This window comes from Puma concolor, chromosome B1 (assembly GCF_028749965.1).
Source record: "Puma concolor isolate L17-30 chromosome B1, mPumCon1.1.hap2, whole genome shotgun sequence".
Lineage (NCBI taxonomy): Eukaryota > Metazoa > Chordata > Mammalia > Carnivora > Felidae > Puma > Puma concolor.
In genome coordinates, this window is record NC_141670.1 from 182,344,948 (window position 1) to 182,371,841 (window position 26,894).

Below are 26,894 nucleotides of genomic sequence, written 5' to 3' on the forward strand. Positions count from 1 at the left end.
GAAGACACATGAGAAAGAGCAGAATAACAGAAATTGAAAATCAAGTCATGGATAGGATGGTATATATAACCCACCAGCATCTGGTTAAATAAATTCATTGACATCGTAAAAAGCAAAAGAGTGTCTGTAAAACACTTTTCTCTTACTTGAAAACTTCCCACTCGGAATCTTTCACTTAGTTGCAATATTTATTGAGCCCAATTTCCTGCTTTAGTGTGACTGAATTGCAGGGAGTTAATCTCAGATTCAGACTGACTGAGGTCTTTTCCTATCTCCTTTGCAAACGGAGCTTCCTGGGGAAGCTGAAAAAGAACCAAATGTTTCACAGCTGAGGCTGTGCACCTGACCTTCTTTTGGTGACAAAATTTTACTCACTTTTTTAAAGGTCTGGCCTTTCCAGTATTAAGCAAATAAGAGATTAAGATGTAAAGCCTACAGCTTGTAACAGCCGGTGAATTTAGTAAATGTATAGTCATTCATGGAATTAAACAACACATTCGGAAATCAAACAAAACAGAATTGCCAGGTCTTTAAACCTCATCAATGGATGCATAGCGGTAGACTTATGGTGCTGGCAGTCACATATCCATAGCTACTAAGAATAATCTATCCAAAAATAAGATAAAAACTTGCTGTTTTTTAAAATTGTTCTGTCTAGTCTTTCTGATTCTGAGTATCCTATTGCCACCATACTATTATTAAACAGCCATCTCCAACAAAGCGGAAATAAGTCATCAGTTTCAATTGATGAAACTAGTAAGAATAAAGGATCAGAGGGGAGTTACCCACATTGGAATTTTGCCAGCTCTTCTAATGGTTTTAGTGTATTATGGCTTGAATTTTCCTTTCTGTTGATGTTTCTTTCAGTAAATTGTCAAAAAGACGATATTTCTGAGAAGTTTAATTTTCTCAAGTTTCCAGTTCAATGTTCTAAATTGCACAACAAATAATGAATTCTGTCTTACTAGTAAGATCTGATTTTGCTGTTTTACTTAAATTCACAAACCCTTTTTTCCCTCAGTACCTCTGGGAGACTAAGGGTCTCCTGACTGTTGGCAGAGCGACTAAAGATCTGTGGTTTCAATGAAAGGAAGATTTTCATCGGGGGCTGACTTTTTAAGAGCAAACCTTCACAGTTCTTGTTACCAGCTCTTTCCTTTTTAAACATGTACCTTGCACTTCTGTAGCAAAAGGTTTCAGATTGGCTGGAATATCCAACAGACACTGCCCTGTGCTGTGAAGTTCCTGGCTCAGTATTTTCTCAGAGGCAAGTCTGACACTTGATAAATCATTAGCATCACTTCCTGTAGCACTGAAGTTTTCCCCTAGGGGCTCCGACTAACTAAAGGCTAATCACCCGTGTTTTTATTTAGCTCTTGAGTTCCGATTAGATCATAGTTTAAAGTGGATAACTGTAGTTGGCTAATTCTTACCTGCCAACCTAGTGAACAAAGACTACCTACTCAGGAAATATGTTTTATCTTCCTTTTTAACAAATCTATACCTCGCTATTGGTATCATTAAATGTGAAACCATGCTGAGTTTAGCTGTTCAGGGGAAAGATACTAAAAAGATTTCAGTGGCCATATACTATCACTATGGGAATTCATACTGGCTAAGTTATTAGCGGCCCATTACTAATTTTAAAACTTGATGTGACAGTATAAAAATGCATCAGAAGCAGGTTATGTCAATAACAATGTATTATAGGTCAAACACACCCAACAAACATTTAAAAACAATTTATTGAATATTTGAGATTACTAAACATGGTCACAGGCGTTTCTTTCCTACTTGTAAACCCATCTTTTAAAATCTTTTTGGTCGACAGTACATTTTTACGCATCTTTGTGAACTGAAATAGAATTGTATTGCTTAATTCCAAACTATTGCAGCTGGAAGAGAATGTGACAAATATGGCAAAAACTATAATATAAACGAAATCAGACATAACGCTCTAGAAAATGCCCTTTTTGGTATTTTTGTATAGAAAATATTACTAAAATATGGAAGACATTGTCTGCCTGCTTTTTCTTATATAAATGGGTCCTTGTTTTACTAGTTTACATATAGATGCATATATATATATATATATATATATATATATAATTTTCATCTGTATATATAAAATCTGTCCCCTCAGATCTTATATAATACTTCTACAAATTTCACATTATTATGATATTTATAAATACAGACGTATCTCGGTTGAGTGGATTTAAAAAACGTGTTTGCCCTCCACAACTCATGCAGTTATATAATTAAAATTCCAAATCATGTATTGTTGTCATTTAGCACATCACAGCTCTTGTTAGATCAAATCGTTTTGCAAGTGAATTCTTACAAAGGAAAACAAAATAGCAACCAAAGTTTGAATTTTAGTTGCCTATTTTAAAATTGTATGTATACTCTCCCAAATTTCTGACAGTTGTAACATTAGGGCAAACTTATACAGTCACATTTTACAATTAAGCTGAGGTTCATGAAAACTCCTTTCTTTCTTTTTGTTTTTTCTACATGTAAAGGAAAAGATCCCACTGGTATGGAGTCCCCAGCTACTCTTTCTGGTGACGTCTTTTCCAAGCCCACTAGTGTCTTTTAACAGGCGTCATTCGGTTCTCTTCTCTGTCTCAAAGGAGTTTGGCTCCTCCCCACTCCCTCCCAATTATAAATATGCAGGTTAGATAATTGACCCACCGCATTGACTGACACAGGGACTAAATGGAACAGGCTATCTTCCAGTAAACCACTAACAACAGGTGAGAAAGGAAGTGCTAATTAATCAACCTTAATATCTGAAGTCATTATTGACTCAAATCCTCTGATACCTTCTTCAACTCTCTCATCTATTAAAACACCCTCACCTTCTTACCCACGCGCACACCTCACACTCTCATCAGAGAATGCAGTGAAAGGTTTAAAAATTGCATAGAATTTTCAAATAAAACACATGGGCACACATGCATATATAACCTACTTTTTTTTTTTTTTTCTTTTCCTTGGCATCCTAGATTTTACAATTGGGTCCTCAATTTTAAACAACTGTAAAGTCTAGAAAATACAACTGTGAACACAAATTGAAGAAGAGTGTATTCTCTTGGTCCATAGAGTATCTGTTCACTCCCAAAGGCAAAATCAGAAAAAACAAAACCAAAAACAAAAAAACAGAACCAGGTATGGGAAGTTCTTTAGGGTCCCTAAAGTTACCAGAGGTTACCAAGACCTAAAGATAACTTTCAGAATATGAACAAATGCATACACACATGCATACATATTGCAGAATATTAATAATGATAGAGAAAAATCTGTCAGACAACTGCTAGTCTCTATTCCAGACCAGAAGGCTGTGATGGTTATATATCAAGCCATCGGCTGCCATTGGTAATAGGCCATTTGCTCTTTAATTTAAGGTGGCAAAATGGGATTTGGATATCAAGGTAGGAGGGTTTCTCAAGTTGTCATTCCAGACAGTCTGCAGGAACAATGGGCAAGAAAGGAGAAACCTTAATATGTAAATACTACTTTCCTATGTTTCTCACTGGACTTTGGTACCTGAGTCTAGTGTAAGCACCTGCAGACCACTCTTCTTTCCCTTAAGTGACCTCTTCTTGAATACAAAAGAAATCCCCCGAGCTGATCATCTATGAAAGTGTATAGATGAGCTACAAGACCAAACATTCAACAGGTCAACTATATGCATTTAAGTATAATTAGGATTATAGCCTTCACCTCACATAACAATAAACATGTGGCGATACCTCACCTAAGGCCAGTAGCTCAAGGTTAACATATTTCATCTACACGCTTCATTTCTTTCAGTGCCATGTACAGATTTAATGGCAACATTTACTTTTACATCTTTGAAAAATCTTCAGTCCCCAATTGATTGGGCGCTGTTGTGCAGATAAACATGTTAGGGTAAATTATAAAATACAAACACTTTGTGATACTAAATTCTTGAGTCATTACTTAAAATTAGATACCAGGACGGCTCATTGAGCCTCACGAAAATTAAATCTATATAGTAACATAGCCGTTGAACACATATCTAATTATTTTGGGTGAAAATTTTCTAAAACTGACCTGAATTCTTAAAGGATACCTGAAGACTCCATGATCATCATAAATCCTAACTAAACTACCTGAGTTAGTGTCACTGGGTGTCAATGACATATGTGTAACTTTCCTTTCTGGACCCAGGTAAAGATTCCCTCTTAAATACCATATATTTTCTTTTTTTTTTTAATTTTTTTAACGTTTATTTATTTTTGAGAGACAGAGCATGAACGGGGGAGGGTCAGAGAGAGAGGGAGACACAGAATCTGAAACAGGCTCCAGGCTCTGAGCGGTCAGCACAGAGCCCGACGCGGGGCTCGAACTCACGGACCGCGAGATCGTGACCTGAGCCGAAGTCGGACGCTCAACCGACTGAGCCACCCAGGCACCCCACCATATATTTTCTTTACATTTGAGTATCATTTACTACTGATATCACAGTACATGTACTTATTACTAATGCCTCTTCCTTTGGGTTCAAACTGGCTGCTTTAACCAAGTTAGGAGTAGGAAGATAAATAAGCATTTGAGGTATAAGTATGGATTAAATACGTAGTTTCTGAGTGAGGACTTGGCAGTGAATTACGTGAGGTTTCCCAAATGCACTTGGTAGTACCTATTTCTAGTTACTCCGTGCTCCTTCTTGCTTTTTTTCCTAACTTTTATTTTTATTCCAAATAGAAAGGTTATACAGGGAATTAATGTTTAAAATGTGTAAATTTACCAAAAGGCAAGTGTGTGTTTATAGTAAAGTAAGAAGAAACTTAGATACCAAACAACTGGGATGTAAGCAGCATAATCTTCCTTTTTCTCTTTCCAAATGGCAGCCTAGGATATTGAGACTCTATTTCATCATTAATGAGAAGGGATTTGAGAAATACTGGGATCAAAACCACAACTGATCCTGCAATCCCAGGCTAACAGAGCACTCTGGGATTATATTTCCTACTGACTAGACAGCTATACCCAGGAGGTAACAGCTGCACTTGATGTAACACTGTGGTTTACTGACTTGGTAATGAACGTAGCCTCAACAGTAAGAAGTTTCTAGACCTCCACATCCATATCAGATACGGGTAGATTATTTTAAAGGAACAATTTAAGCAAGCCATTGGTATTCACTGAATTGTCTACATGTGAGAGATCTCCATGGTGAATCATCTGAAAAAATGTTTACCTCGAGTTTGACTTTCTTTATATTAGTATGTTCCTAAAAAATCTTACTCATTTGGCCAATGATTATACCGTCAGAATTAAAAAAAGTTAAAATTTTAATTTGGCACCTGGATGGCTCAGTCGATTGGTTAAACGTCTGACTTAGGCTCGGGTCACGATCTCACAGTTCGTGGGTTCGAGCCCCGTGTTGGGCTCTGTGCTGACAACTCAGGGCCTGGAGTCTGCTTCGGATTCTGTGTCTTCCTCTCTCTCTGCCCCACCCCGCTTGCTCTCTGCCTCTCAAAAATGAATAAATGTAAAAAGAAAAAAAAAACTAACAAAAAAGAAAAGAAAAATTTTAAAATAATACACCCATTTTAGGCCAAATATATTTAAATTGCAGTTTGTATGTATGTAAATTCATTAATGATAAAAAAAATAAATGGAGCTGGTAAGTTGATTCGTATTGAAATGACTAAGAAAAATAATATATTTGTTTCATTTTGTATTTGCTTTCATTTCACATTTTGTAAGTGGTTTTAAATTTTCAAAGTACTTGCTGCCTTAATCTGAAGATCTAATGCAATCCAGTCCAAGGCAGTAATAATAGAAGACTAATGTTTTCCATTTAAGATAATATTTTCTTTGGTCTTTGAAACTCCTCGAGGGGTAAACTATTTTAATTTAATAGCTTCAACTGATCTTCAAATATTCAGCAGTATTAAAAGCAAAGAGAGCCTTTTTTTTTTTAATCAACCAAGTTAGAACTAAAATAAATGAAGATGTTCATAACATGAGTTCAAGAAGCAAGGGAAAAGAAGAGTAAATAACTTTTGACAAATAAACTTCTTTGAACAAATGATGATAGGATGTTGCCCTTTAAAAGCTGCAGCTCTTACAGTTTTATTACACATTGGCCCAGTCTAGCTATTTATTTGTTCATTCATATATTTAAGATAATGAATAATTGTCAGCAAATGGCCTTTGACTATAACATTTCTTGACTATGATGTCTCTTATTGCCCTGGAAGAAAAACACACTAACCTTAAAAAATGTGAAATTCTTTTTTTTTTAATTTTTTTTAACGTGTATTTATTTTTGAGACAGAGAGAGGCAGAGCATGAACAGGGGAGGGGCAGAGAGAGAGGGAGACACAGAATCTGAAACAGGCTCCAGGCTCCGAGCTGTCAGCACAGAGCCCGATGCAGGGCTCAAACTCACGGACCGCGAGATCATGACCTGAGCCGAAGTCGGCCGCTTAACGGACTGAGTCACCCAGGCCCCCCAAAAATGTGAAATTCTTAAGAAAAAGCCACTCACGTAAAGTTTTGGCATTTTCATAATGCTTAGTTTTTGTGTCCAGTTCTCCTTACCATCCCACGCCAAGAATGTTTATTCCAATTCTGGGAAGTTAAGTGACATAAAAGATTAACATATAAATATAATCTAGTTACCTCTGAAATCAATTTTCTGATGTATGTATACCACACAACATCTTGAACATGTCTATCTAAGACTTTAATGTTAGGAAAAAAAGCCTGCATTTCATTTAATTGTGTAAGAAATCAGCACATGCTCAAAGGCTATTGGCAGGTGAGCTGAGAACACATCAGACTGGTTCTGTCTCCCACTAGATTCACAATTTTGGGCGCACCAGCCTCTGAAGCCCGAGTGCGTTCTAGCAAATAGGTAAAACAGCATACCTAGCTCACATTCCTGATGCATGGAGTTTATAATGTGATGCATTTTAAGAACTTAGCTTAGTGCCAACTATCTGATAAGCACAAAATAAAAGCATATGCTTATTTAGCATCACAAGCTTATTTACTGATTTGAAAGCAATTCTCTAAAGCTGTGTTGTCCGACGTGGCAGTCATTAGCTCCACGTGCTTACTGAGCATTTGCCGTGAGGCTGGTCTGAAAAGCGATGATGCATTGTCACTGCAAAATACACACCAGATTTCAAAGACTTCATTTTTACAAAAAGAATTAATAATTTTGTATTTATTAAATATTGAATGCTAAGATTTGACGTAGGGGATTCAGTTAAATATGTAATTAAAATTAACTTCATCTGCTTCCTTTTTACTGTATTAACCTGACTAGTAGAAAACATAACATCGCGTGTTTGGTTTGCATTCTATTTATATTGGACGATGCCGCTGTAAAGTATTTTCCATAAAAATGATGCAGGGTTTGTTTTCTTTGGTTTGGTTTTGTTTAGTTTTTATTGTTGGCACATGGCCTATTCCTGAGGTGAACAAAAATGGAATTGCACTTCCTAAAAGCTCCCCAGGGAATCTCTCGCAGTCAAAAATTTGAAAACCATTTCCCTAGGTTTTCACACATGAGATGTTACCAAGAATCCAGCCTCATCTAAACCCTTCTATCTAAAAGTCCTGAAAGATTTGACCATCCCTACTTACTGTCTAATGAGTTTACATTAAGATGTGAATAAGCGGTGTCCATTAAATAAAGAGCGGTTCTTTTAGGCAAGCACCCAATCAAATGGTCAGCCTCAGGGTGAAGAGAACTTGTGAGACATCTCCTTTCACAAGTAGAGTTGAAGTATGTGGGTCGTTCTTAATTTAGGGCACAAAGAGAACTACGAAGAGCACGGCAGGGAAGAAAGCACTCTGTATGATCCGATATGTTTCCGAATAAGACGCACAGTTGAGCTATAAAAGGATAGGTAAGAAGTGTCAAAACCAAAAGGTGCTTTAATGAGTTGTGGTTCTTACATGTGCTGGGTTGGGAGGGCTCATTGCTGTCACTGCCCCTTTAGGAATATCCTGCTATAGTGAAGTCTTTTATTTATTTATTTATTTTTTTTTTTAATTTTTTTTTTTCAACATTTATTTATTTTTGGGACAAAGAGAGACAGAGCATGAACGGGGGAGGGGCAGAGAGAGAGGGAGACACAGAATCGGAAACAGGCTCCAGGCTCTGAGCCATCAGCCCAGAGCCCGACGCGGGGCTCGAACTCACGGGCCGCGAGATCGTGACCTGGCTGAAGTCGGACGCTTAACCGACTGCGCCACCCAGGTGCCCCTATAGTGAAGTCTTTTAAAAGTTAATCTGATTAAGAATAAAACACAGTTTTACGTGTAAAAAATTAACATATTAAACTTGTGCAGTATAAAATCATATGACAAGCATATGTGACTACCAAGAAAAAAGGCTTCAATTATTCCATTAATATTATAATAAAAGTTCACTGGTTGTTTCTTCAGTTTGTGTGCTCTAGTCTCTCATGACAGAAACAGCAAAGAAGCGATAACAGACAGCATAAGCATAAGCAAAATGTAGAGAAGAAAAATAAAAGTTTTAGAAAAAAATACATGCATTAATTATTTTTCCTGTAAATGGGAAGAAAATGCTATTAATATTTTTGTTTTAGATACACAACAGCTCAGTCTAGTTCCACCTACTATCAGAACCATGAGCCATCAGCAAAAAGAGACACAATCACTGACCAAGAGAGACACCGGGACATTCGCTCTGATATAGTCTAACGGTAGCCAACAACTTCTTACATCCCTGGAAAGTGGAAAGAAGACTGGGGACAAGGAGATAAGAATTCTGGGAGAAGGAAAGATATAGCCAAGGGAAGGAGGATAGACAGGGGGATGTTAACATTGACATGTGTCTTGATCAGTAGAAGATCCCCTTCGTCCATCTGTCTCTCCGTCCTCTTTAACGTCTCACCCTTTCAGTAAGAGCGGTAAGACAGACTTTGTGAGAGGAATTTTGGCAAAGGAAGAGCCACACATATGTATAAATCCTGGGGAATACTGACCCTGAGAAGGGAACAATGGATCCTGAAGCCTAACTACCATACTTCTTGAGGGTTTTTTTTTTTTTTTCAGACATTATAATGCATATACTCTGACCATCTATTTCTCCTGTAGAGATGTGATGTCAACGTTTTGAAGGAAGAGTTTAATGAACTAGGTTTCATTATGTAGGATTTAGAGAGTGGGATCAAACCAAGAGAAATATAACGTTAGCCTTTCTGGCCACATTAGTCTATGAACGGGGCGACTGAGTGGCTCAGTCAGTTAAGCGTCCAACTTAAGCTTAGGTCATGATCTCATGGTTTGTGAGGTCAAGCCCGGCATCGGGCTCTGGTTGTCAGTGCAGAGCCGGCTTCAGATCCTTGGTCTCCCTCCTTCTCTCTCTCTGCCCCTCCTCCGCTCATGCTCTCTCTCTTTCTCTCTCTCTCTCTGCCTCAAATATAAATAAACATAAATGATTATTTATAGTCTATGACCAAAAATAATATGTAGGATAGATCTGTTCTTAGAAGGCAGATTCAGGAGTGCCTGCCTGGCTCAGTCAGTAGAGTGTGTGACTCTTGATCATGGGGTTGTAGGTTCAAGTCCCACATTAGGTGTAGAGATGACCTAAAAATAAAATCTTGAAAAAAAATGCAGTTATGTATAACATACACAATGATGGTACTTTCTTTTTTTAAATTTTTAAATGTTTATTATTTATTTTAGTGAGAGAGATACAGAGTGTGAGCAGGGGAGAGGCAGAGAGAGAGAGAGAGAGGGAAACGCAGAATCCGAAGCAGCTCCAGGCTCCGAGCTGTAAGCACAGAGCCCGATGTGGGGCTTCAACACATGAACCGCAAGATCATGACCTGAGCCGAAGTTGGAAGCTTAACCGACTGAGCCACCCAGACACCCCAATGATGGTACTTTCCTAAATAATCTAGCATTTACTTATTAACTCATGTAAAAACATATCATTTAAGTTAGATCATACCATTTTAGAAAATCGTTTCAAATGTGTTCTTTCTATATATATGTATGTATATATATGTACCTACGACTATATTTTATATATTTTAACACATTTATTTATATTTCCATAAAGTTATACTTAAGATAACAAAAATTTTTAGTTTATATTTTTTTTCTCTTCACATAAAGATAAACCTCTGGTACTCAATAATTTCCCATTCAAGTTCCATCTTTTGACTCTTCCCAGGAAACAGAAGCTTTATCTTTCTCTATAGAACACAGATTAGCATAAGTTGCCTGTTTGATTGGGTATCTTTTGTCTTTCAAAGAACCTTTACTTTCAGAATTTCCTAAAAGCTGATCCATCCAATTCTAGGAAACTCAATACCATCTGCTTTATCATAAAAATGTATGACCTCAAAGTAACTATAAAATTGCAACAAGGAATCGGGATAGAGAATAAATGGAATGATTTCTATACATAAAGAAGAATGCTGACATCCTTGATCTGATCACCTCAAAAGCTTCACCAAAGAAACAAAACAAAAGGAAAGCGACACAGATACAAAAACTTTATCTGAATGTGCTAGACTAAAGTTTCTAAGATCGACATCTACTAAACTAATTAGAATAACTGCATCAGTAACTTCTCAGATAACATACTCTCTTCTCTGCAAGTTAAACAGCATATGAAAGAGCAATAACCAATCCACAGTTGCTAAGTTACCCCAGTGCAATGTCACACATTCCCAGCCATGTTTTTCTCCCTTCCTGTCCATAGAAGCAGACAGGTGCGTTTATCCTATCTGCCCTTTACTGCTCACACAACTGTCATGCTATTGTAGATGGAGATGTGCTTTTTATCTTTGTGAATATTGGCTTTCTTCAAATATGTACGTGTGGGATAATAACCGCAATATCAAGAGCCTTCCGGGCAATTTTCACAACCAACGTCACAAATTTACCAGCAGTAACAGCTCACAATGGCACTGTAAGATAAATGTTTAAAATTCTTATAAGGTATCCCACTTGTTTGCCGGTCTTCCAGTGGCTTCCTATGCATTCAGAGTAAAACCATCTAACCTCTGGTTCTCTCTCCACGTATCTCTAAGACTGTTCCCCACCTCACCCCGTCACTCCCCTTCTCCTACTCTTCTGGTCTCTAGTACTATGCCTCAAGTATCCAATGCATGTTTCTAAACTACCCTCGATGTTCCCTCCGCCTGGAGAGATCTTCAGTTCCCAAATGGTTTCCTTTCTTTTCTGCGTTATGCCTTTCTCAAACAGAGCCTTCTTTAAGGCTTTCATTGACAGTCATATTTAAAATGGCAGCCCTTCTTCGCTGTCCCCTGGCATTTCTTATCTCTGGCCTCTGCATTTTTTTTATAGTACTTGCCGCCATCTAGTCTTATACTTTGTTTATTTGCATCTTATTAATTGTCTACATTCCTCCAGTAGGCTGTAAGTTCCACGTGAATGCTTTGTATCAGCGATGTTGTTTGCCATAGCTCAGTGCCTTGAGTACTGCCCGGCACAGAGCACGTTAAATATGCATTAAATAAAAATGTGTCGTTTGCATTAATTTTTTTGATCAGCCAAACTATTCTACAAGCTTTCATTCAGAGCCTACTATGTATTGGACATTGTATAGTCAATAATAAATTGGATATAATCCTTTTTCCCACAAAGCTCACATTAGTGTGGGAAAAGGTATTAAAAATAATTTGCAAGGCAAAGTGATTAGTGTATGTTGAACACAGACCAAAGAAGAACAACTCATGAAGTGTGGGAGGTAGGAAAAGCATTGCATAGGAAGTGACATTTGAGCTGAGTCATTGAAATACAAGTGTTTCTGAGGAGTGGAGAAGGATCAAAGGACATTGTGGATGGAGAAAAAAAGAATGTATCAAGGCACAGAGCTGATAAAAGGAAAATAGGGACAAGTGGCAAAGAGCAAATAGTTTGCTGTGGCTAGAGCAGAGAGTGCTTGGGAAATAAGCACTGTTCTTAATAAGCAGAGAGTGCTTGGGGAATAAGATGGATTAATTCATTTGCTAAAAATCTTTTTCTTGCTCAGCTCATTGGAAGCCAGAAGGAGGAACAGAGGTGATGTCCTGGCAAAGGGAGATAGTGAGTTCAATTTTGCCCATTTTACATCGCGACCTGAGACACAGAAACACAGAAACCAACTGTCATTTGAAAACAGCTCTTCTGGGGCGCCTGGGTGGCGCAGTCGGTTAAGCGTCCGACTTCAGCCAGGTCACGATCTTGCGGTCCGTGAGTTCGAGCCCCGCGTCGGGCTCTGGGCTGATGGCTCGGAGCCTGGAGCCTGTTTCCGATTCTGTGTCTCCCTCTCTCTCTGCCCCTCCCCCGTTCATGCTCTGTCTCTCTCTGTCCCAAAAATAAATAAAAACGTTGAAAAAAAAAAAAAAGAATATAACCCTTGATAGAAGCTTTGGGGATAACACAAGACAGGAGCGAGAAATTTGGGGAAACGTTCAGAGATATAAGGGTGCACCTCGTATGTAGTGACAGCTGTTTTTGTAAGCCCTAGGGGTAGAACTTCATAAAAATTGTGGTCCAGCAAAGCCGAAAGGTACAAACTTCTCAGGCAGAGGTAGCTTAGCAAGAACAGTTGTAGGAAGGGCATGGGGCACAAATCAGAGAGTAGGGAGCTGACAGCTAAAAGGAAAAAGATGAAAAGAATATAGTGTGTTAAAGATTCTATCTTATGATTAGAAGGATGTGAAGAAGTTGATACTTTTTAAGATGTTAGACATCTGATCAAATTTATAAGTAGAAGAAAAAGACCTAATGGGGAGAGAAAGTGAATATAACTCAGGTAGGGAATGATTTATGAAGCATTATTGGAGGGAAAATATAGGGGATGGAATGACATATGGATAAAGACTTTAGCCTCAGCAAAAATAAATAAATAAATAAATAAATAAATAAATAAATAAATAAATGTGTGACTTGATATACAGACTTTATATCCATAGGTAGGAAGTGGCTGTAATATCATTTGGGATTTCTGCACAACAGAATGGTTAAGATCAAGGTATCTAGCCTCAGATGCTCTAGGTTCGAGTTCCATTTTTACCACTTGCTGGCTATGACATTGGCAAGTGACTGACCTCCATGTGCCTGAGTCTCCTCCTTTGCTCAGTGGGGATGCTAATGATTCCTGACTGACTGGGCTGTTATAGAGAATCTACAAATCAATCTCTCCTTGTCAAGGTCTTAAGATAGCGTCTGGCACTGCTTGGTCACTATATAAGCCCTTCTTGAGAATATAACTTAGGAGGGCAAAGGTGTTTCAAGGGTTCAGATCCAGAGGTTTCTTTCTTTCTTTCTTTCTTTCTTTCTTTCTTTCTTTCTTTCTTTCTTTCTTTCTTTCTTTCTTTCTTTCTCTTTTTTTTTTTTTCTGTAAGGAGCAGTGAGGCAGGAGTGTGGGGAGGTGAAAGCACCATTCAGGGTCTAACAAGAAGCTTATTTATAACACGCTTTCATGTGTAAATTCCTCTAGATATAAACAATTATAGAGAGAAGCAAAAAACGGTACCATCACCTCCAGCCCCCAGCAACAGATAGGGAGAACAGTAGCTAGTTATAAAATTAATAAAAATAAAATTTACTTTACACACACACACACAGGGCTTTCAGAATTTTACCATCTTAAAAATAAGAGATACATCTGCAATTTCAAACACTTGGGTCATTTAAACTTCTGAGACCACGTACATTTGAGTTTTACTGCCCCATTGATATGATAGAAGAATACAAATACCGCGAAATGCTACGTGAGGCCAGTCGCTGATTTAAAACAGAGAGAAGCTGTGAAGTCAGAGCCCTGGGCCCCCACTGAGTTCTATTCCTTAGATGGTAAGCTAGTTATTAAGCATTGAGTCTCAGTTTTTCACCCAAGAAAATGGCACACAAATAATATTCATCAGCACCAAAAAAATGAGATGACCCACTCAGCCTAAATATACTTGGCGTAATGTCTGGTATATAATAGATGCTCCCTCAGTGTGGATTTCCTTAAGCCTTCATTGTCAATAAAATTATTGAAGCCATCTGAACACTGCCAGACAATTATGGACACTCATCAGAAATCCTGACCACCCATCTCCTTGTTAAACCAGGCAATTAGATCATGTAAAAAAAATAATAATACATATGGGTTTCTAAAGGGTTGACTTAAATATTTAAATACCAAATCAAATCAGAGATAAAATACTGAAATCCTTTAAAAGGGTATCTGTATGTCATATGAAAAATGATGAATCTCCTTAAATGTCTTACATACTTCCCTGAATAGTATTATCTTGTGACCTTCATTTTTTTTTTACAGTAATAAAAGTACCTTGATCCTGACAAGATTTATTGTTTCCAACTAATATCTCCTGCATTGCGTGTGAATTTCATTCCCATTAACACCTTACCATTTAGGACCTTTTAATTCATAACTTTTGCAAGCATAAAACACCTTAGACCCTAAACAATCTAAAATAAATCAATATATCCTATTTTCTGCAAAAGAAAGAGAAAATAATAAAGCGATATATTGCTGCTCACATTGCTGGGGCTGCTTGAATATGACAACCTCCTTCCTTTTCACCTGATAAAACACTAAGGAATGCTTAGTCCTTGTCTGATATGGAGTTAAACTTATTTCAGGACGTGTCCTAATGAGTCATGGTAAAGGCTAATAGTAACCCCTTCTGCTACTACCTGCTCTCTCTTCCCAGTCTTTACAGCAAATCTTGATGGTTTTAAGGAATTCTGAAGGGCTGACAGCTTGAAGAGATTTAAGTTTAAGTTACCACTGACTGCCCAACCTGAGTCTGATTTAACAAGCCTGTGTATAGAATGTATATGGGAATGTATATCAGAAACACAGAGGGCTGTTATGTTTATGTGTCTCTGATCAGAAACACTTTTAGGTAAAATCAAGGTTTTAATCAGTAAATTTCATAGTCGTCAAATTTAATTCACACTTTATTATAAATTATAGATACAGTGATTTAGCTTTTCCAAAAAAAAAAAATTACTTATTTACATGTTCAATCAAGTCAGAACCGGTAATTACTCCTTTGTGAAGGGTATTTGAAAGAGGCTACCTCGCAATTTTTTTTTAATTTATCCCATATGTAATTTTTTTATGTCTTCATTCTAAATTAGAATATAAGGAAAGAGTCCCTAGGAGTGTAGGTGTTTAATAAATATTTGCTGAATGATAGAAGAATCCATTTGTCCTCTAACAGGGACGAAAAGGTCATTGCTGTGGAAGCCCAGCTCAAACTTGGCCTGAGCCCTGTGTCAAAAATCCACAGGTCACATAAGAAATGTCTGTTTGCCTCCAGTGCACTTTCACCCATTAACGTAGCAAAATTTGTAATTTATGTGCAAACATACCTCTTACGGGACTCTCCATCACTTAACCATATGACCGCTCAGAAAAATAGGCTGTTCATAGATTACATCAACTATGTATAAACTGAGGGACTTTCATTCTGTGTCCTTACCAATAAGAGAGAGTTATAAAGGTTATCTCCCTCCTTACAGTTAAAGATACTTGAAAGGAAATGAGATATGTACCAGAAATAAAACGAATGTGTATGGAAGAGTTAAGAGAAATGTTCTGACCTTGTCTTTTGTAGCGCCCATTATTGTTTATAATGACTTACAGAGTTGCCCAGGCATGATGCTGACATTTATGGTATTTTATCTTCCATACCAGCCAGCTGAGAACTCTCCCACTTTCATTAATATATTTTAACCAAAGATTCCTGGAATCTAAACGCTTCTCATTCCTTTCAGAACTTCCCAAAATCCATGACACCAAGTTCAAACGCTCCCATCCTGAAGCCCTGATATTTTTAACTGACTTACAGTAATAATAACATCACTTGTTTACCCCTTGAAGAATTAATTACCATTTACTTAAATATCAACCATCTATGTGGGGCCAAACATCTTTTTCACAAGATGTGTCCCATTTATTTCTAGGTATTTTCACCCCTAAACAAGAAAGCTAAAGACTCCGGTTTTAGAAGCATCTGGGTTGAAGTTCTGCAGTCACCAAGAATCCAAAGATTCTGACCGTCAGCAACCAAGGAAGGTTTGCAAAAAGTGTTAACCGCGAAGGACGAGTCCACATCTAATATCTATTTGTATGTTAAACATTCCTCGCTTTCAGATCACAAGGTCGTTTTGAACATGTATTATTCTGAAAAGTGGACATATTGAAGCTAATTACTCAATTAAAATGATTTTTGTTTTTCAAGTTGCAGGTTTAAAACTAAAGAGGAGAAAGCAGATAGCTGCTGCTACCCCCTCACTCGTGGCATCAACCCTTGGTTTGGAGATGTGTTGAAAAACTTGATGGCCCTGCTCTATCAGGCCAAGGAAGCCAACCAACGCCACACACAAGATGGCAGCTGGAGAAGAGTGGAAGGGTAGGAACTAGCTAAACATACTCTTTGTCTTCAAAGACAATCATGTTACTTCAGTTTTCTCTCTAACATGAACTACAGAACAAACCGTATTCTACCCTCTAAAACCCTGAGAGCCACAGGTTTATGATTATAAAACAGCAAAAAATTGCATTTTAAAGACAGTAGTGGGTAGGAAGAAAACCACGTGACCAAAATATTTTCCTCGGGGTGCCTGGGTGGCTGAGTTGGTTGGGTGACAAACTTCTGCTCGGTCATGATCTCACTGTTCATGGGTTTGAGCCCTGCATTGGGCTCTGTGTTGATGGCTCAGAGCCTGGAGCCTGCTTTGGATTCTGTGTCTCCCTCTCCCTCTCTGCCCCTCTCGGGCTCGCATTCCATTTTTCAAAAGTAAATAAACATTAAAAAGTTTTTTAAAAAATTCCTCAATTTGACTCCCCAGATGTTTGCCAGGGCAAATGGGACATACATAAGTAAATGTCCTGGGGGGTGGCGGGGGTGGGGGGAGAGAATGTGTAGTGCTACCTAAAGAGAGTTTCTAAATGGAAGATTCTTCAAAATCTGATTGTCTAGTTGAAAGTGAAGTCTATAATGCCAACTCAAAAATATTATTTAGCACCAACATAGCATGGCGCTTAGTTCTGTCAGGGGACACAATGATTAATGAATTTAATACGGACCAAACAAAATACTCACATGTAAACACCATCAAATTTAGAAGCATCCACATAATATAAAACTAGGGTTCCAATTCTATAGTTTACAAACTTTCTTTAAATCTATCCCCCCCCCACTGTGATTATTTCACAACTTCCTAAAAGATAATGATAAAAGAAATATTTCCCAGTGTGTGTGTGAGGACTGAAGGGATGTTAATAGTTGAAAAACAGGAAAGGGACTCTCATTCTCAACATATTTCTGAGATCTTTGATCCTCTAACACTCTAATCAGAATCGTCCAGCAAAGGACATTTGTTAAGTGCTATCACTTTTGAACATCAAAATGCCTCAGTAAAATCTCCACTAAATTAAGCTTCCTCAAAAGTAATTGAATCTGTACAGCATCAATTTTCAGATATTATTTTAAAAAGATTTTAATTTAAGGACAAAATTCTGAATGGCTTATATCACACAAGGGTATAGAAGTTGGATTTTTTTTTTTAATTAAGCCAGTTTGCACTAGCATTACCCATATACCCAGTGACTCTTGACTCCTTTGAAGCTACGGCTCCAATATCTTAGCACGACACATGAAGTCCTTAGAAACAGAAACTCCACCTTATTTAATCACCCGCGGTTTCTACTCTATCACAAAGAACAGCTCTAGGTCTTGTACTGACTCTTCTTGTTTCCCTGTCCAGAAAGCACCTTCTTACCCTTGAAGACTCTGTCAAGGTCACTCATTCTGCGAGGACTTTGCACATCCCAGGGGAAAAAAAAAAAAAATTAGCACCTCCCTTCTCTCCCATGCTCATTTATACATAAATGTCCCAAGTGCTGCAGCAGTTTGTTTAGATGGCTGTCTCTTCCGCTGCATCCAAAGTTGCTTCCAGAGTGGGCACCATTTCATACCTACTTTTTGTATCTTTTGGACTTGAACCAATACTTGGCCTGCAGCACACTCTCAGTAACCTGGTCAGTTAATGAATGGACATAAATAGAGAGAGGCACATAGTAGAAAAAGACAAAAGGAGATGCTTACTATGTTTTTAGTATGGTGAACAAACACGAACTATCTCTGGGGGAGAACTTGATTGCAGATATATTTTTGAGTTCTCCTTCTCTCCAAATTTGGACCCAGGGTTGCTATGCCCCTCTGCATACAGATGAACTTATTCACAGACATCATTTTCTCACGGACTCACAGATGTGTATACTAATTTGAGACAGCAATTTATGGTTGGGGTTAGACATTTTCTATGTTTTGCCCCTCCCCCCAACACCTGTTCTGTCCACTCTTGTCTTTATTCACTATGATCATGTTCTATACCCAGGAGGTTGAGCGATACACCATACATTCACAGGCTACCTTTTGCTTTGGCTGATAGCAGGTTTGGCCAATGGGTATCCCTGGCCCGGACTAAAGAAGAGGAGAAAGAGGTCAGAGTATTTTTTCTCCCAGCCTACAGAGCCACTTTAGGCAGCACTCTCCAAATCCTTCCCCTTCCTTATTCTACTCATTTCACTTTCTCCTGTCCCTTTCAGGAACTCTGTTGCACCTATTACCCACCATAGGGCAGGGTCTCTCTACCGTGGCATTATCGACATTTCGGGCACCATATTTCAATGTTGTGTGAAGCAAGCCTGTGCCCTGTAGGATGTCTAGTAGCATCCATGGTATCAACTCAATAGATATAAAGAAACTTCATATAGCAATTTACAATTTATAAATTACTTTCACCTAATTAATGCCACTTGAGCTCTGTAATTCAATAAATAAAATATTATCAGAATATTTATTTTTATGAATGAGAGAATGAAATCCATTGATACAGTAACTTCTAAACCTGCACCTAAAAACCCTATAGAGCAATAATAATAATATATACAGAATTTCTTATATCCAAGTCATAATCTCATTTCATCTGGCTTTGAGCTAAACTTCCTTATATTACTATTCACCTAAATTCAGGCATACCAAGGCCACTGAGTTTCTTATGAAATGCAAAAGTCATAATGGAGTTCTCTGGGCATTATATTAAATACGAGTGATATAGTTAGTCATCTATTATCTCTTTTTCCTCCCCTCAGAAGAATAATGTTGCAGTCACGTTGTATTGACAATTGGAATCTTCTTCAAAGATAATGTATTCTGAAACTCTTCTACAAATATGCCCACCAGGATTATAATAGAAAAACAGAATAACTCCAGGCATGCTCACGTATTTGATCATTTTGTGTTAAATCAACAAAGATGCTTAATGCATTTCAGAGTTTCAGAGACTGCTTCTATCTTTCCTCTCCTCTGCCTGCTACCACAGTTATTGTAGAAAACTTGGGCCCATTGAAATTTGCTCATTTGGACAAAGACACAAAAACTACTACTGGACTTTAAGAAACTTAAGTGATTTTAGCATATTTGTGCTGTGAGAGGTTCAGATGTCAATGAAGCAACAGGTAGTATCTCCATTAGGATCTCAAGGAGCATCGATTGATGAGAGTTGGTGATACCAAATCTTTTCTCCAGAGTCAATGTTTCTTTTCTTCTCTTTTTCTTTCTTTCTTTTCTCCTTTGGAGGGGACACTATCTTGGATTCACTGTCTCCAAAGAAAATACATACAGAGTAAACCGAATGCATTTCAGTAAGCTATGACTGAGTGGTCTTTTCTCAATCGAAACATATCATTTCCTCTATTGACAACTACTCGTCCAATCATAGTTGGTATGGGTTCTGCAATCAAAAAGGTCATAAGCCAGAGAGAGAAAGGGATTGTGACGAATGCCAGATATAATTACATCCTCCTGCCCTCAAGATAGCCCTGTCATCATGTGTCATGTTGTCCCTCTAGCAGCCTCACTGTCAGGCCAAATCCTAGGGAGTGAATTCGCTATCCTTTGTTAAGTTCCTATACGTCCCGGGATCTGCATGCCCATCGTCTCATTCAACCCTCACAACACCTTTATGAGGCAGACATTGGGACCCTCCAATCTCAGGTTAAGATATTGAAGTCCAAAGAGGCATCAGATCTACTCTCCCTCAAGGCTAGTCTCACCTCTTCACTGCCTCTGGCTGAGCAAGTCAGACCCTATGCGTCAACAATCATAACATTTGTCCATAACAGACACTTCATATGTTAAATAAATAGTTTGAAAAGTGGCTCCAGTCTTGTGATCCTTTTAAAATGAAGAATGAAAACATAAACTGGCAATCATATTTCTGGCCACGTCTCAAATATTTGATGGCTTTACTCATGAAAGTAAACTTTTAATCTTACAGACAAAAAAGAAAACTGGTCACTTCAGCTTTTGCTGTTGTTATTTTTTTTCAAATCCAAATACGTTGGAGGGAAATTTAAGATAGAGTAGAAGAAATAGTAAAATATCTCTCTGGTAAAAAATTAAAATGTGGAGGTTACACAAGAAAAAAAAAGTCAAACTAGAGACTGACCAAAGAATATTTTGTGGTTTATAAAATGTGGTCATCAAGTTTTTGGAATGCTTGCCTAGCAGACCTTCAGTGAGCAGAATAAGGCTTCCCCCACCTCCTGCCAAGATGTCCACATCTTAATCTTGTGAATGTATGAATACGTTACCTTATGTGGCAAAGGGGAATTAAAATTGTAAATGGCATTAATGTTTTAATCAACTGACCTTAAAATAAGGAGATTTTCCGGGATTATCCAAGTGGCCCAATGTAATCACAGTGTCCTTAAATATGTAAGAGAGGCAGCAGAGAGGCAGAATGGTATGGACATGAAAGGGACTACTAGCTGTTGTTGGCTGTGAAGATAGAAGATGGTCAAGAGCCAAAGAGTGCAGGCAGCCTCTGAAAGCTGGAAAGAAATCAAGAAAACAGATTCTCCCCTCCAACCTCCAGAAAAGAAACAGAGCCCTGCCAACACATTGATTATAACCCAGTGAGACCCATTTCAGACTTCTGACCTTCAGAGCTGCAAGAAATAAATGTTTGTTGTTTAAGCCACTATGTTCACCATAATTTGTTACAAGGGCAGTAGGAAACTCATATAACACTAAAGTAAGGCCTAGAAGACACCTGGAAAGTTATGGGCAGATGCATCAGCCAACATTCCATAGGACATAAAGTTTCTTGGTTAAACGGTACCGGGGCATCTCTGTTTTCTTACACATAGTTCAACATTAACTATATAAAGTATATTAAAACATTTTATCTTTACTTGGATGGTTTTAGCCAATACCTTTTGAAAAACCATAATATCGATTGCCATAATGGAGAAATACTCAAAAATGCATTGAAATACTTAAAGTATTAAGACACATCATATATCTTATTACAGTGATTAATTATACTGCTCTATTATGATTCATGAAAGAATCCACCATGATACCAGTGGTATAAATGATCCAGTGATAAAAATAACCTGGATTATTAAATACTCAAAAGCCAACTGTAACTAACATCTACGTACGGTTTACTAGACTCTACTCAATTAAAAACTGGAAAAAGAAAGGAGAGGAGGGGAAAAAAGAAAATGAAGGGGAAAAAATAAAGGAAAGAAAAAAAAAGCTTCTCTTCCATCAGCCAGATTTAGTTAAAATGGCCATCAGTAGCTGGAATGTTTTTACAAGTCAATTTCCAATTCCTACAAAGACTTGCTGGTGATATTAACATCTTAAACCACAAATATCCACCAGTGTAAATGTACTCTTAATAGAATATTTCAACCATTACCTTGAGAGAATTACAGAGATGCAGCAAGGTTTTATAGAAAGTAAATGAGGTAGATTTTAGTAACAGTTACTGAAAATAAGGCCTCAGGAGACTGGAAGAGTGAGTGGTATAAAATTATAAAACACAAGGGAACCGAGATGCCTAAATGTTAAAGGAAGGATTACAGCCAAGGCCAGCTGTACTGTGTCGCCCTTTCCAGAACATCTACTCCTCTGTTCTCCCTTCATGCTGCAGGCCTTACAACTGGAGCTATTCCCTCAAATCAATCGTGTTGTCCTTCTAATAAGTAGCCTCCTCTTAGGGTCTTTTACCATGAGGTTGGACAAGGACATTTTACAAATGTGGCCCTTCTGCTGCTTCTTCCTAAGACTTTTTAGAAATGATAGAAATATAATTGGGAATTTCTTCATTATCATCGAGGTTAGGGCTATCAGCCTCTGTTATCTCCTGGGGGTGAAGTGCTTCCAGACCAAAGTCTACCCTAGGATTTTAGAGAAGACTAATATCTTTTTAGAGGAAGAAATTTTATGTATGTATACATGTGTGTTTATATGTATATGACCTAAGTAAATATGTACATATGTGTGTGTTGTGTACCATATATATGTATGCGTGTGTGTATGTATATACAGTAACTGGCCCTGAGTAGCTGAGTGGCAACAAAACTAAACAAGAGATACCTTACTGCCACATGGACACAAAAACAGATGCAAAAGTCTGTCGTGAAGTGACATCTTTCAGAGATCAAGGGACCAAGAATGATAGGAGAAAATTCAACCAGGGTCATTTTGTCTCCAAATGCCTTCTTCTGTATTCGGGATAGTGTCTCATAAATTTTTTCACTGAAAGCCTCCCATCAGGCTTTTTGTTCATCCAGAGCTCACCATGAATAGAAATATAACTTGGAGAGGAAATATCTTAAAAGCTGTCATCAACCAGTCACTTAAACAGGACTATCTGAAAGCCAGTTGAACAAGTACCAGTGTTAATAGAAGACATGATAGGTGTTTGGATGAAAAGGAGAACACTAGAAGAAACAAAAAGCACCTAATGATAATTAAAAACTGAAAAAAAAATCCTTATGATTTTTCTTGGGAAATGTCAAGGCTATAACATCTTCAATATCAATACATAAGATAAATACAAGGTATAAAAATCTAAGCTTACATGACTATTTTTAGCAAAATATAACTTATGACTCAGATGCATTGCTGTATTTTTCAAAGTTGCCTGGAGAGGGTGTAAATATTCCAGCAATGTGGCCATGATTAAAAGCATCTATATAACTCCTATTTTGGAAATCGCTTAGCGGCATGCGTCTCTTTTCTTTCGATCTCCTCAATGATAGTAATAGTTCCCATTTGAAGGTGATTTGACATGAGCAAATTACTAAAAGTCATTCAGAGCCAAGTGTGAAGAATTCAGAGTGAACAGTTAGAGTGAATAAATTCAGTTGTTGGTCCAAATCACAGAATGACTAAAAAGCAGTGAGGCTAACTGAATTGCTCATTAAGTGGTTCTAATTTTAACAATCAAAGAAAAAAATCCATTAGAAATGCATAAAAAGCAAAAACTTGTTGAAATGTAAAGGAGGATGGGGTGTGGAGAAAATACATTCCAATTTAGCTTCAATGAGAATAGTTAATGCCCTATGACCAAGGTTGCAAGACTAATGCAGGAGAAATAAATTCAAGCCATATTTTAAGTTCCTTGTGAGGTAATTGTCAATTGCCAACCCCCCTGGGAATCAGTCAGTCCTTCCCTGTGTCCATATAGCTCCTCTTAAGACCCGTAGCTATACTACAGTATTATTATTCCTTTGCAACTCTGTCTCCTCCACAAGACTCTGAGCCCCTGCCTATAGCCCCCATACCATGGGACGTCCATAATCGGGCATTAAATAAATGAATGAATAGGATTCATCTGGACATGTAACTTCAGTTGTCTTACTTAAGGTCCCTCCTTATTTAGGACATACAGGTGGGAACACATCTTAGGCAGACTTCAAGTTCACACTTTGGTTTTCATATTTTTAGTTACGCCATCAAAAACTATTGGGAATCACGAACTTGTTTGTCCTTTATACCTTTCACAACACAGATACAAAAACTTAAAAACTTAAAAAAAATATTCAGTGTTTAAAATATTCTTATCACTCCTTGGTACTTACTGACATCTGACTTCCTCTGAGACCGGTGAGAAAACTCAGCCTGCTTGGCGGGAAAAATGAAGATAGAGCAAGTGTAAAAGCTTACAGCATGCCCCTAGGGAAAGGAAACAGCAACACCTCGCATATCATAAACTGACTCCGCTGCAGCGGGTGTTGAAGGGTCGGGGGGGGGGGGGGGGGCACGGATTTCGTACAGTCCAGTGTCTTTCAGGAAGACGGCCAAGTGCACAATACCCACTCTGTTAGTCATTAGTCTAGCAATCTCCCTCCACAACTTGAAACCTAGTGAGATGGTTAATAATTTTTCTAAAGGTAGCTTTCAAAAATGCCACTACGCCCCCAAAATTTCAATGTTCACTGAGCTCATTCTGTTTTTTTTTTAGTTTGCAAAGATACACATGTGACTAATTTAAAACAAACTAGTTTGAAAACTTACTGAGGGTATGAACGTTTGCACTCCTGTGTGTGTGTGTGTGTGTGTGTGTGCGCATGTGTGTGTGTGAGAGAGAGAGAGAGAGAGAGAGAGAGAGGGAGAAGGAGGGAGGGGGATTGAAAGAGAGATAGAGACAGTAGGGGACTGAAGAAGCACAGAATGCTATCTTTTAGTCTCTAGCACTTTTCTCAAAGCTTGATATTTTTTTCAGAGCTTTTCAAGTATAAGCTTAGGGGGGCAATGTAGGCAATCATGAAAGTACAAAAAGATACAACTTCCTATCTATAGTCCCTTAGTACTTTTATTTTTTACTCTCTTTGGCCTTTGATGAAAAACTTCCTCCCCACCCATTTTTTTTTTCAATTATTCAATAAAAAGGCCCAGGAAGAAACCGGCCTAAATGAGAAAGAAGAAAAAAAGCCAAATATGTTTTTGGACCCGTGAACAAAACCCTCCTTCTATTTTTCCTTTTGTAACTTGAGATTTTCCTCTCCAGTTCTGAAGTATATTTTTTTCCTGCCATTAATATGAAATTTCTGCTTTTACTAAAAGTGATAAAATACTACGTCTTCAAGTCTCCTACACAGATGAGGGCTAGGAATAAAATGACAATATAACACTTACTTTTGATAGGAAGATATTCTTTTTTTAAAAATCGAATTCAGCTAAAAAGACAGCTTGGTTTCAGCTTTTAGTATTATCATTACTTTCTTTTTGCTAAATCTCCCTCCATCCTTCCCAAAGACAACGATCTTTGTTTCCTGTCGTATGGAATAAAAATTACATTCATCCAATATCCAATGATTCACTGTTTGATTTTTACAGTTTTTTAATTTTCCATGGAGTGATAAATAAGTTGGAAACACGAGATAAAAGTTGAGTGATCTGCTCAACATCAGAGATCGAGACCAAAATAAATCTTATAAAATCTGCATCTGCCTCTCAGCCGGATTGTATCCACTAACGCAGAGGCATATTATATGGTAAGTCATGCTTTTAGATGTGAGGATCTTTCTGCATTTCAATGCCTTTTTATAGGAAGCAGAATGTGATGAATGCTTTCTTTCTTTCCGACCCTTGACAAAAGCAAGACTAAATTCACAGCTCAAATGGCAGTACTCTTACTAATGCTGCAAACCCAAAAAGTACCACACAGGTCAACTCTGAACACAAGGTGAGTTGTACAAGCATGCAAGACACAACAATTGAGGATTAGAAAGGTTGCTGGCCTTCCTTTGTTTAGGCTTCACACAAATCATTCTCATTTTCTTTGCACGGCATCTCTGTGGCCCGAAATGCAGAGCTGAGCATCTCTGGTGTAGAGAAGAAAAAGGTATACAGGCATATTTATGTAGATGATAAAAGTACTATCTATGAGTTAATTTATTTTATAAGCCATATGTGTTCTTCCTTCACATTGTGCATCCACTATAGACTGTGACGTGACACAGTGGGGACATAAAACGCTTTACAACATCATCTAATGATTAGCAAACAATATTGCACATAACACTTGAAAGCAAAAACATACAGGAAAACAAAGTTCTGCATTAAACCATTCCTTAGGCTTAAACACAGCAGTTACATGATTATAAATGCTTATTTGCCATTAGGAGTCCCTGCCTTGTGCTATAACAACTGTTCTTGTATTACAAAAAAATAATGAAAAGTTCAAAATTAATAGCGGTGAATTCTCAGACACATACGCATGCATTATTATTACTTGCTTACTATTTAAAGTAGGTATTCACACTATTTAATTACTGGAGACTCAAAACAAACCCCACTTGTCTACGTGAATAGAAAACAAAACAAAACGAAACTCACAAGATGTATCCAGGAAGCATTTTTTTTAGAATGATAATAATATATACAGTATTTCACCCAGTTCTCATAACGTGGTTACGCAAAACACAGAGTTGTGTTTTCTTCTATCATTCCCTCTCTGAAAGTGTACCCAGATCTACACTGATGTTTCTAGATGCATAACTGATTGTTCAATTCCAGAAACCAAATTCGAAACAGCTTTCCAACTCAAACTAAGCTGTACCTACTTTACTTACACTATTGATGTAGCCATTTTAGAATGTATTAATGATGCCCGCATTTAGTAACCCAATAATAAATGGTGACTAATTTCCAGGGTAGTTTGTCTTTAAGTCGGTTGTTTCTAAATGGGAGTAGAACTTCTAAGAGAAGGTTGAAGAGGCGGTCTCTTGGGTTCCATAAGAATTCAAGTAAGTCTAGGGGAGATGAGGTGGATTCCTTACCATTTTATCCTACTTTCTTTCCATTATTCAGAAAGAACAATGATGCTGGCAATATTTTTAATACCTATTGTGAACGAAACAAAATTCTACAAATTTTTTAATGGACTGTGGAAACAACACCTCAAACGATTTGATTCAGTAGTTTTGAAGCTTAAAAAGTTTAAATCATTGTGGGGCACCTGGTTGGCTCAGTCGGTTGAGCGTCCAATTTTGGCTCAGGTCATGA

The 26,894-nt window shown here is 37.7% G+C and overlaps 1 protein-coding gene across 9 annotated transcripts in view; it reads right to left on the reverse strand.

The window, feature by feature from the left end:
• The window catches only part of PCDH7 (protocadherin 7), a 424,848-nt gene that overhangs the window by 377,424 nt on the left and 20,530 nt on the right, over nt 1-26,894 (reverse strand). The gene's annotated exons all lie outside the window — the stretch shown is intronic.